This window comes from Scleropages formosus, chromosome 3, assembly GCF_900964775.1.
Source record: "Scleropages formosus chromosome 3, fSclFor1.1, whole genome shotgun sequence".
Lineage (NCBI taxonomy): Eukaryota > Metazoa > Chordata > Actinopteri > Osteoglossiformes > Osteoglossidae > Scleropages > Scleropages formosus.
The window spans coordinates 1,086,346-1,096,078 of NC_041808.1; positions in this window are offsets into that span (position 1 = coordinate 1,086,346).

Sequence of the window (9,733 nt, forward strand, 5' to 3'; positions counted from 1 at the left end):
CCGCTGAGCTACCAGATGCCCCAAAAGTGCAGAAGTTACTTTGAATCAAATAAAGCTTTCAAATGTTTAGAATCACTTCCACTATTAACAGCTGCAATATACACATACAGTGTCTGAAACCACTTGTCCCAAGCAGGGTCACAGCAAACTGGAGCCTAACCTGGCAACGCAGGGCATAAGGCCAGAAGGGGAGGGGGACACCCAGGATGGGACACCAGTCCATTGCAAGGCACCCCAAGAGGGACTTGAACCCCAGACCCATCACACAGTAGGACTTGACCACACCCCATATGTACACTGACTGGGATGATGCACAGGAGATTTCGTACGTGTCGTACACACAAAAGTGCACTTCGGTGTATTTCTACGGATGTGTGTGTCCAGTCAGAGTAGTTCTTCACTCTCCTGGGCTTTCAACCTTCAGAATGTCCACTGGATCTTCCACAACACAACCTACTGTACGTCATACATGCACTTTGTCTAAACACTGATTGCTGGTCAAGCTGCTCAAACTGACCGCTGATGTCAGATGGTCTCGCGACGGCAAGGTTTAAAGCCTCGCAATATTCTATTGTAATTCGTACCTGAAGAAAGGATCTTGACTTATTTTCTCTGGAACTGCCTAGAGCAGCTTATGATTTCAGCCTCGTCTCCGGTGAGGCCGGTCAGCCAGGGCACTTTTTTCTGCTGGAATTTCTCACCAGCTGCACCCGCAATTTGGACTCTAGTTCCAGGGTAATAGTTTGTTTTCTCAAGGGTCACGATGGCCCAACTGTATGGTCCCAACAATGGGCCACTGTTACTTTGATATAAATTTAGGTCAGGAGTTGGAGGCTCTTGGGACTTTGCCAGCAACATGGGGCCGAAGAGGAAGAGAAGACCTTGAACGGTCATGCCGAGAGCACGTTTAACATCTTCGCTGCTCCATGGAGAAAGACACCTACCACAGCCCCGGTGTGCATGGCTTCAGGGAGCAGCTGAGCACCAAGGGTCCACCGGCACTTCCAGTCTGCCGTTCTTGTGGGCTCTCTTGGTTTTTACTGTACTTACTGATTTGGGAACGAAGTCAAAATAGGAAATTTACATCGCCGGTCGCAAAAGGTGTAGTTCGCATGGTACTCTGACTCCGAAGTGGAAAAGTATCTACAGAACCTGCAGGTCTTCTGCTCCAGATTGTTGTGTTGAGTGTCATACCCATTTCTGCATATGTCATTTATGGGAATTTCTAACTCTGAGTCTGTGCAGCGCCTCACAGTCATAGACACTGATTGTTTCTCATGACTGTGCTTCAAGAAACAGCTGTCATGTTGCCTATAGTTCTCCACAGGGGCCCAGTTTGCCTTTTGGCTCGATGGGTCTGGGCTGCTTGTCAGGCCACCAGGTGTAAGATAATCCCCGTTAGTTCTTTTCTCATCACGACCGCTTCTTCGAGACTTAAGCAGGGGTTGAGGAGACAGTGCCGGTTCAGCGTGTGAAAGCTGAGGCTAATATCCCTTCTCGCTGAACCCAGAAAATCCTTGACGCGATTACAAAGAGCCATTGTGTTGGCCTCACACATGGCGCCAGACCTCGCTGCCCATCTCTCACTGTAGGCCTGACAAAATATTTTCAAACAGAAGCCCTTTAGATGCAGACGCTAATGGTGGCACAATGGAGCTGTGAATTATTTCCGCTGGCTGTTGGAGTTGACAGTTTCTGGCAATTTGTTCTGTCTGAGTGGCACTAATCGAGGCAGCGATGATTTCGCTCTGCTCTTCTTCAGCCGAAAGGGACAGACCCGTGCGTGTTTGCACTTGGCGTAAGTGTGTAGTGTTTATTGTCTTTGTGCATCACCTACTTTTTCCAATGTATAGATAGATATGCTGTTGTGAAAAAGTATTTGCCCCCCTCCCAGTTTTTTTTTTTTTTTTTTTGCAGCTCTTTGACATTAAATTTGATTATATCATTTTATCAGTATTTGAATGGAGCCCGAGAGAGAAAAAGTGACACCAGTGCTGTCTTTACATCATTTTCTTGTTGTGGCAGACATCAATATGCAGGCACAGGTGAGAAAAAGTAATTTCCCCTTTGCAGTCAATAGCTGGTTGTGTCACCTTTTAGCTGCAAAGAGTGCGACTAAACACTTCCTGTAGCTGTTGACCAGTGTGTCACATCGCTGTGAAAGAATTTTTAACACACCCCTCCATGTAGAACTGCTTTAGCTCAGCAACATTTGAAGGTTTTCAACCATGAAGAGATCTGTTCCAGTCTTATCACAAGATCTCAGTTGAATTCAGGACAGGAATTTTAGCCACTTTCATGTTACTTGCTTATACGTTTGGGATAATTACCTTGTTCTGTGACCAAGTGCCTCAGCTTCCACTCACGGACTGATCATCCTGCAGTGTTTTCTGATACAGAGTGGAATTCATGGTTCCTTCAGTGATGGCAAGACACCCGGGTCCTGTGGCAGCAAAACATTCCCACAGCATTACCCTGCCACCACCATTCCTGACTGTTGGACATCCAGGTGCTTTCTGGTGAACTGTAGATGAGCTTCCATTTTCTTTTTAGTAAACTGTGGTTTCCACCTTGCCACTGTCCCACATATCTCACCTTAGCACAGTATCTTTCTTACTGTGGAGTCAAGAACAGTAACTTGAGCCGAGGTATGAGAGGCGCATAATTTCCTAGATCTTGCTCTGGGCTCTTTTTAAGTTCATTAATGATTTTATGCCTGGCTTATGATGAGATTTTGACAAGCCAGCCACTCCTAGAGTGTATGGCCCTGACTGGTTCTCTTGAGGTTCAGGGCATTAGGAATAGCTGCGTAACTGTGTCCAGACTGATGGGCTTCAGAAGCTTCAGAGATTTACATTGAGTGTGGTTTTGTGCCTCTATGAATCTCTGTTCTGCCAACTTGGCTTTAGGTTTAAGCACTTGAAAATTATAGTGGACAGCGCTGCCTAGAACAGGCTTATTGTATTCATACAGCTGACTCTAATTAGCCATTTTAATTAGATTGATTAAAGTATAGATGCAGTTTCTTTTCACACCTATGAATGCTCATTTTATTACATTCCTCATCCATTACAATCTCAGGATCTATTAATATACTACTAGAAGTGACAAGAAGATCTGTTCAATTTCAGTGTCAAAAGCTGACAAACTAGAGAAAGTTGGAAGAGACAGAGATCACCCGTACGAATGCCATTGTCTCATTATGTAGATGCATAGAAGATGTTTTACTTTATTTCTACAATACAGACCACTTTATAGAGATTTGTATAGCTAGAGTTTATGACTGGATGAATGAGTACCAAATGTAAAACGATGTTTTATTCTGCTGCTTTACACAACAGGTGGAGGGCGAGGTGCTGGAGGCAGGGTTAAGGGCAATGAGAGATGATGGCAGCCTGAACTCTAAATCCTACTTGCGAGGCAATTAGCAGCATCCAGCACTGTGTGAGTAATTTCCCAAGGTGCTGCACCATGGTGCTAGTGGCAGTTCTGTGTTTTTCCAGGCCCAGTGCTTTAGAAAGTCTAAATCCGTGACTCAGTACCTGATGGAACCGGTCGTTTTTTTGTGTATTCCTTTACTTTAAAGACTGGAACAGTTAAATTTCCTTTATGGGGCATCAGGCCAATTCCGATATGCGTGCTTAGGCTGGCTCCAGCTCCTGTAGCAGCTGGGGGCAGGCAGGGCATGTAAGTCAGGTGGAACGGTCAGTTGTGTATGTGAGCAGAGCTGCACATCTCTGCTGCTCTTGTTTACAGTAGCAAATTCCCGAGAGGAGAAGTGCAGCACCGTCATACAGCAGCATGCATGTCATGCCTGGTATCGCAAGAAATAAAAATTGCCCGATACACAGTGCCTAAAGTGGTCCCACTATTATTTCAGCTTAACTGTGGCTCTCGGTGTTGGTTGGCAGTAGCTGCACGAACGTATATTTACGAGAAGCTGGCTGAGCAGTGGCGTCACTAGGGTTGGTGTCAACCCCCCCCACCAACCCACCCAATGGACCTCCTACCGTATCAGACCATACTGAATCCTTAGTAATGTTTTTTCTACTATTGTTACTCGTAAATCATAAGTCTGCTATATCACTGAATATAATGGCAATAGCAGTGACATAAACAACTAGCAAAATTAAAGTTGGAGAATTAAAATGACACCTTTAAATTACAATATCATACGCACAGCCTAAATGTATTTACATTTACAATAGTTTGAGTGGTAAAGTTAAAATTCGGTAAGAAGACAATAGCATTCAAAGTGAAAACATTTAAGAACTACATGAAAATTATGTTTATTTTAACGTTATTCATATAACGTTATACAAAAATTTTATAGACAGTCATTTTGGTGTCATCCCCTCTGATGGTGTCACCCGGTGCGGTCCGCACCCCCCTAGTGACACCAGTGGGGCGGAGTGACGCCGGTCGCCCCGTTGGCCGCCGTAGGAAGAAGTGGCCTAGTGAAGCGGGTTTCGAAATCTCTGCACCCTCATGTGACAAACACAAAGCCCGAGAGGTACTGAAGCATTGAAAATGAGCCGGGCGGCCTTTTGATTCAAAGCGCGCCAAATTGTTTTAAGTTAATTAACTCTGATAGATGTGTTTGCTTTCATACTCGATTAAGGTGTCCGAGTAACCCCTGAGTTAATGTTCCGTCGAAATGCTTCCGAAATCTATCAAGGGCACCGGTTTTTACGCCCCGGCCCCCTCTTAATTAAGTTGGCCCCGATCATTTCAGCTGACGATCGGGGCCGTGCCAAGAAAGGGCGGACAATGCGGGGCAACTCGTCATTAACACTCTGGTCATTAAAAACTTTTTTCCTGATCCCCACTGTTTCAGAGCGAAAAAAGGTAAAAACACTTCCTGGTAACGGAGCAACAACAGGGACGTGGTATTTTTCTTCCTAAGGGAACGGTATAGGGTGCTGCCAGACACTCCCCCGTGCATTTTCACTCTTACAAACACAGTAAAAGCACCTCGTTCTTGCACTCGGACCCAACAGGTGTAGGCACCTACACTTTCGCAGACACTCATTCCTGCCCGAGTGTTACACTAATATCAAGTGAGGAATTGAAAGTGCAATGTCATAGCAAGCGGGAGATGATGAATAAGCGCCGGGCCTTCGGAGCGCCAACTTGGCACTTTGAGTAATGAGGCGCGGTGCAGCAATCAGCCTTTGTTTGGGCCGAGTGCCTCGGCGGCCCGTCTAGGGGCTGCCCCGCGGTGCTCTCCGAGAAGCTCTCCAATGCTGGGCGCGCGGCGCTCCGCGAACCCTCCAAAACTCCCTCCGATCTCTTTGGAAAGACTTCCCAGACATGTAGGTTTTGGTTATTCCCCAAATAAATCAAGGCCCATAAATAGCAGATTAAACCCGATGGTCCTCCAGGAACGAAAGCCTGCAAGCTCCTCACAAAGAAGTCATTTATTCATCCCTTCTCCCAACTGTGTTTTGCATATTTTCCTTTTTGGACGGAGCATAGTGTTCCTTCAGCCAAATATGATTATATCAAGCAGTGCGCAGAGCATGGGTAAAGGTCTGTTTTCAATTAATGCGCAACGATTTAAACATGAGCAGTTTACGGCAGAGATGGAGAAGGGCATTATAAAAATAAACTATATGTGAATGCTCAACTTAATCGCCTTTGATGCTGTTTGTTGCAACAGTCTCCTTGGCAAGAACCGTAAACAGACATGGGACGCTGGAGAAGGGACTGAATTCCCATCCATCGGTGCTATTTAAGAAGCACTGGTGGAATGGATGTGCATGAGGCTGCAGTGATTTTCTGGGTCATTGTTCCCACCATGAACCACAGTTCCAGTACATTTTACAGCGAAGAAGAGAAGTAAAGAAAATGTAAACTGTAACCTAACTATTGTAGTTTGACAGTGTTTGGAAAGCATGGTATTGTACCTTCTACAGTATAATAAAATTACACTAAGTGCTTATTTGAACCAAAAGTGAAGTTTAAGGAAGCAATAATAAAAATATAAATATATTTATATGAAATATGTGAAGTTTCACTGTAGTCCTGCAGCTTTAGGACGGTTGTGGCAAATAGCATCTGATTTAGAGAACATTTAATTTTTTCATGAAAAATATGGGACTATATACAGTACAACATAAATAATAAATGTCAACCAGCTGTTAGTGCTTTTCACCTAGAGAGACAGATGGACATCCATCATTTGGTTTCAGGATTTCAGTTCACTCGTAAAACAGCTAATTGGGCATGAGCTGGAACATTACTAGTCATAGCCCTTCAGTGCGATGCCCTCTTTATGTCATTTTTTGGTAAATATCGGCCCTACGGCATGAGTATAGCAACCAATTTGACATCGGGTTCGGTGCCCCCTGCTTGTTTTCCGCTTCATGTAGGCTGTAATGTGCGAAACGTTCTCGAGTCTTTGGTTTCCCTTTCGTTCCAATTACAGTCATCAGCACATTTTTCTCATTTGATGCTTGGAAGCGCATCCTGTCGGCCTGCAGGAGACGCCCATGGAGCCCTTTTATTCTTCTGCGGAGAAGAAGGCATAAATCAGTCATCCCGGGATGCTTTATTGGGGACAGGCGCTCTTCGGAGACGCACCAAAATGTGAGAGGAGCCACTCCTAGGAGGACAGCGCGCATTTCTCAGATGTTTCAACAGTTCATATTTAAAGGATTTAGGGACTCGCCGGAGAAATGGACTGCCTGGAGCCACTTTGAATTTAATAACACAGATTCACTCGATATATTTTTAAATACCTATTGATTTATTCCACCTGGGCCTGACGGAGCATTCCACATCTGCGCTGCTGTGCAGGAGCAGTACGACCGAGTTTGTACCCTGGGCAGCACCTACGCGTCCAGGACCAGAAAAGCAGAAATCGTAGAGCGAGGGAAGGACACGAAGGGCTGCGCTATACTATAGTAACTACTGTATATAAAATGGCGCTCAGTGGGAAACTCGTACTGATCTCAGACCGCACCAGTTAATCTAAAGCAATAGATCAATTATTTTCTAATTATGTGGATTTATGTTGCTGTTTTACGCGTGTGTCCGTGCTGAATTATGGAACCCTCGAGTGCTTCTGACTCTGACAGCTTAGATGACATCGGTTTTCACGCATACAGGGATTCGGTCGTAAAGGAGTTTCGCCCTAGTTTAACCGAAGGCAAATGAGGATTCAGTAAGATTGAGCTCTTTTTATACAACCGATGACACAAAGTTTAGAATTTATAACATGAAAATTATTTGGGTGTTGCTTTAAAGCCTTGTAGTCTGTTTTCAATTTAGGACTGGTAGGATACTTTTCTTTTTTCTTTAAATAAGAAAAAAGGGAGTCGGTGCTCAGAAAAACACAAGAGCGGTTAGCGTTCTGGAGTGGAAATAAGCAGCTTGTCCACTTCTGGAAGTTCTGAACACAGGTAAACAATGCAGCCTAAATGAGACAAATGCATTTTCCGAATGAGTTCAATTTAAAATTTTATCAATTTGCATTAAGCAGGAATTGGTGGAGACATTTTTTAAGTTATTTAAAATTAGAAAGTTTCGGTAAATCAGTTTCAATCTGAATGTAGTTTTACGTCAATAAAAATGTAAATCTCATAGCCCATTTATTTTATTATGGCCACATCCAGCACTTCTATAGTAAATAGCCAGAAAATAAATCTGTTGCTGTTTTCAGTGATTGTACTTCATTGATGAATGTGGTGCAAAGGATGCCTGTATTATTACACTTTTATCGACGGCTAAGCACCATTTGGATTTGTGAACAAATCGCGTAAAGAGCAGACTTCCGCTCCCAGTTGTGTTTGAAAGTCGAGGATTTGGTCGCGCACCAGTTCTTCCCCGGTTTTGTCCCTCACAAAAGTATTCCTTTGAAGAAAAAGTTGGAACGCGTTTATCGTTCGCTCCCATCGCATTTCCAAGTCATGAAGATGGACTGTGGCCTTTGAAGCACTGAGCTGGTTTTCCATTGTCCTCCTGCCTGCGAGGGCCCAGCTTTTACCCGGAGACCAGATCTCGTCTCGGAGGGTTTGCGGCCTCTCACATGCGTAACATCAATTTGCTAAGCTGCGCGAACCTCGACAGAGTCCAGCTCTCAAAGGCGGAGCAACAGCTGATCTCGCTGTGCGTTACTCCCTAAAACAGCGCCCCCTTCCCACAGCGGTGTGTAGTGCGCTCACCTTCCCTGGGTGGAATCCGTACATTTACCCTAGCGTCTGTATGAAGGGCCCCCATGATCCGTCTCCCCAGCGCTTTGTTCAACGTACACACGCCCGATACACGAGAAGCCTCACTTTACCCCTTCAATGTACTTCGTTGTAAATCTGTGGCAAGTTTGTCCTTTGCTCACGAGGCCACCGTCCTCTCCCACCCTCCCCTCATTCTCGAGCTGGACCTTCGAGAGCTTCAGCCACAACCAGCTCACTTCTCCGTTTCTCACTCGTCCGCTTCTCTTTGTTACAAACATTTGTCCCCATAATTCACTGTTGCTACAAACGCCACGAAGCATTTCTCTTTGCACCCTACATACAAGGCTTCACCTGGATGTTTCCCTAACCCCCCCATCCCCATCATGCCCCTCTCTGCAACTCTGCAGCGTGTTCACTTTGCCTTATACAGTCATGCGGCTTGATGCTGATTTGGGCTCCCAGCGTTACAGGCAAAAAGCAGCAACAGCATCACCTGCTGACATTATGAGAAATACATTTGCTTTTTCACGTTGCGACGTCACGTTTACTCATTCAGCTCATGCTTTTCTCCTAAGTAACTTGAGGTCGAACTGCTTACAGCAATTTGCCCATTTATACAGCAGGGTTATTTTTACTGCATAAACTCAGGGCAAGTACCTTAGTCCTGGGTACTAGAGCAGGAGGTGGGATTCAAACCTTTCATACACGCGTGCACTCTAATACAGAGGTTTTATGTATCACTACGCAGAGAACTCAATTGACCTTTACACCTAATTAATCATTAACATTAAGCTTAAATTAAATGTTGAATAAATTGCTCTCCGTTGCATTTTACAGCTTTTTTTTTTTTTTTTTTTTTAACTCATATAGAAGTTATTAAAAATCCAAACTGCACAAGTTCTTTATAGAAATCTTCTGTGTAAGAACAGATGACAGTGAGTTACACATTGGTTAGAGCTGCTGCCTTTGGACCCAAAGGTTGCAGGTTTGAGTCTCACCTCCAGCTGCAGTACACTTGAGTATGGTACTTATCCTATGTTACTCCAGTGAAAATTACCACACTGTATAAATGGGTAAATAATTGTAAGTAGCTTAACATTGTAAGTCACTTCAGAGAAAAGCATTACAAATGAATAAATGTAAAACATTCAGTCTACCCCCAGCCCCTCAGTCATATGCTTCAACAGCAGCAAAAAAGAAAAAAAAAAAAAAACTGCCCCTTGCTGTACTCTGTTTGCTGCAGGGTATCTAAATGCTCATGTTTCCTGGGCTCCGCTGTCGTGCTAAAGACAGAACCAGCACATTTTCCGCTGTATAATGTGAAACAGCAGAAACGGGGAAAAACATTGTTATAGAACCCATCTTGAAAGTCTCGTTTGAAAAGCAAACTGCTCATTTGTGACCGCGAACAAAACACGGGGTCCATGCAAGTTATCAGAAATGACGACTATGTACTTGCCGTTCCAGCAAGAATTACTGCGAGCGCTTCTCATTTGTGCATCAAGTGACATTTCCCTAATGGGCGAATGTGTTTAGTACCATCAACACGAGTGTGA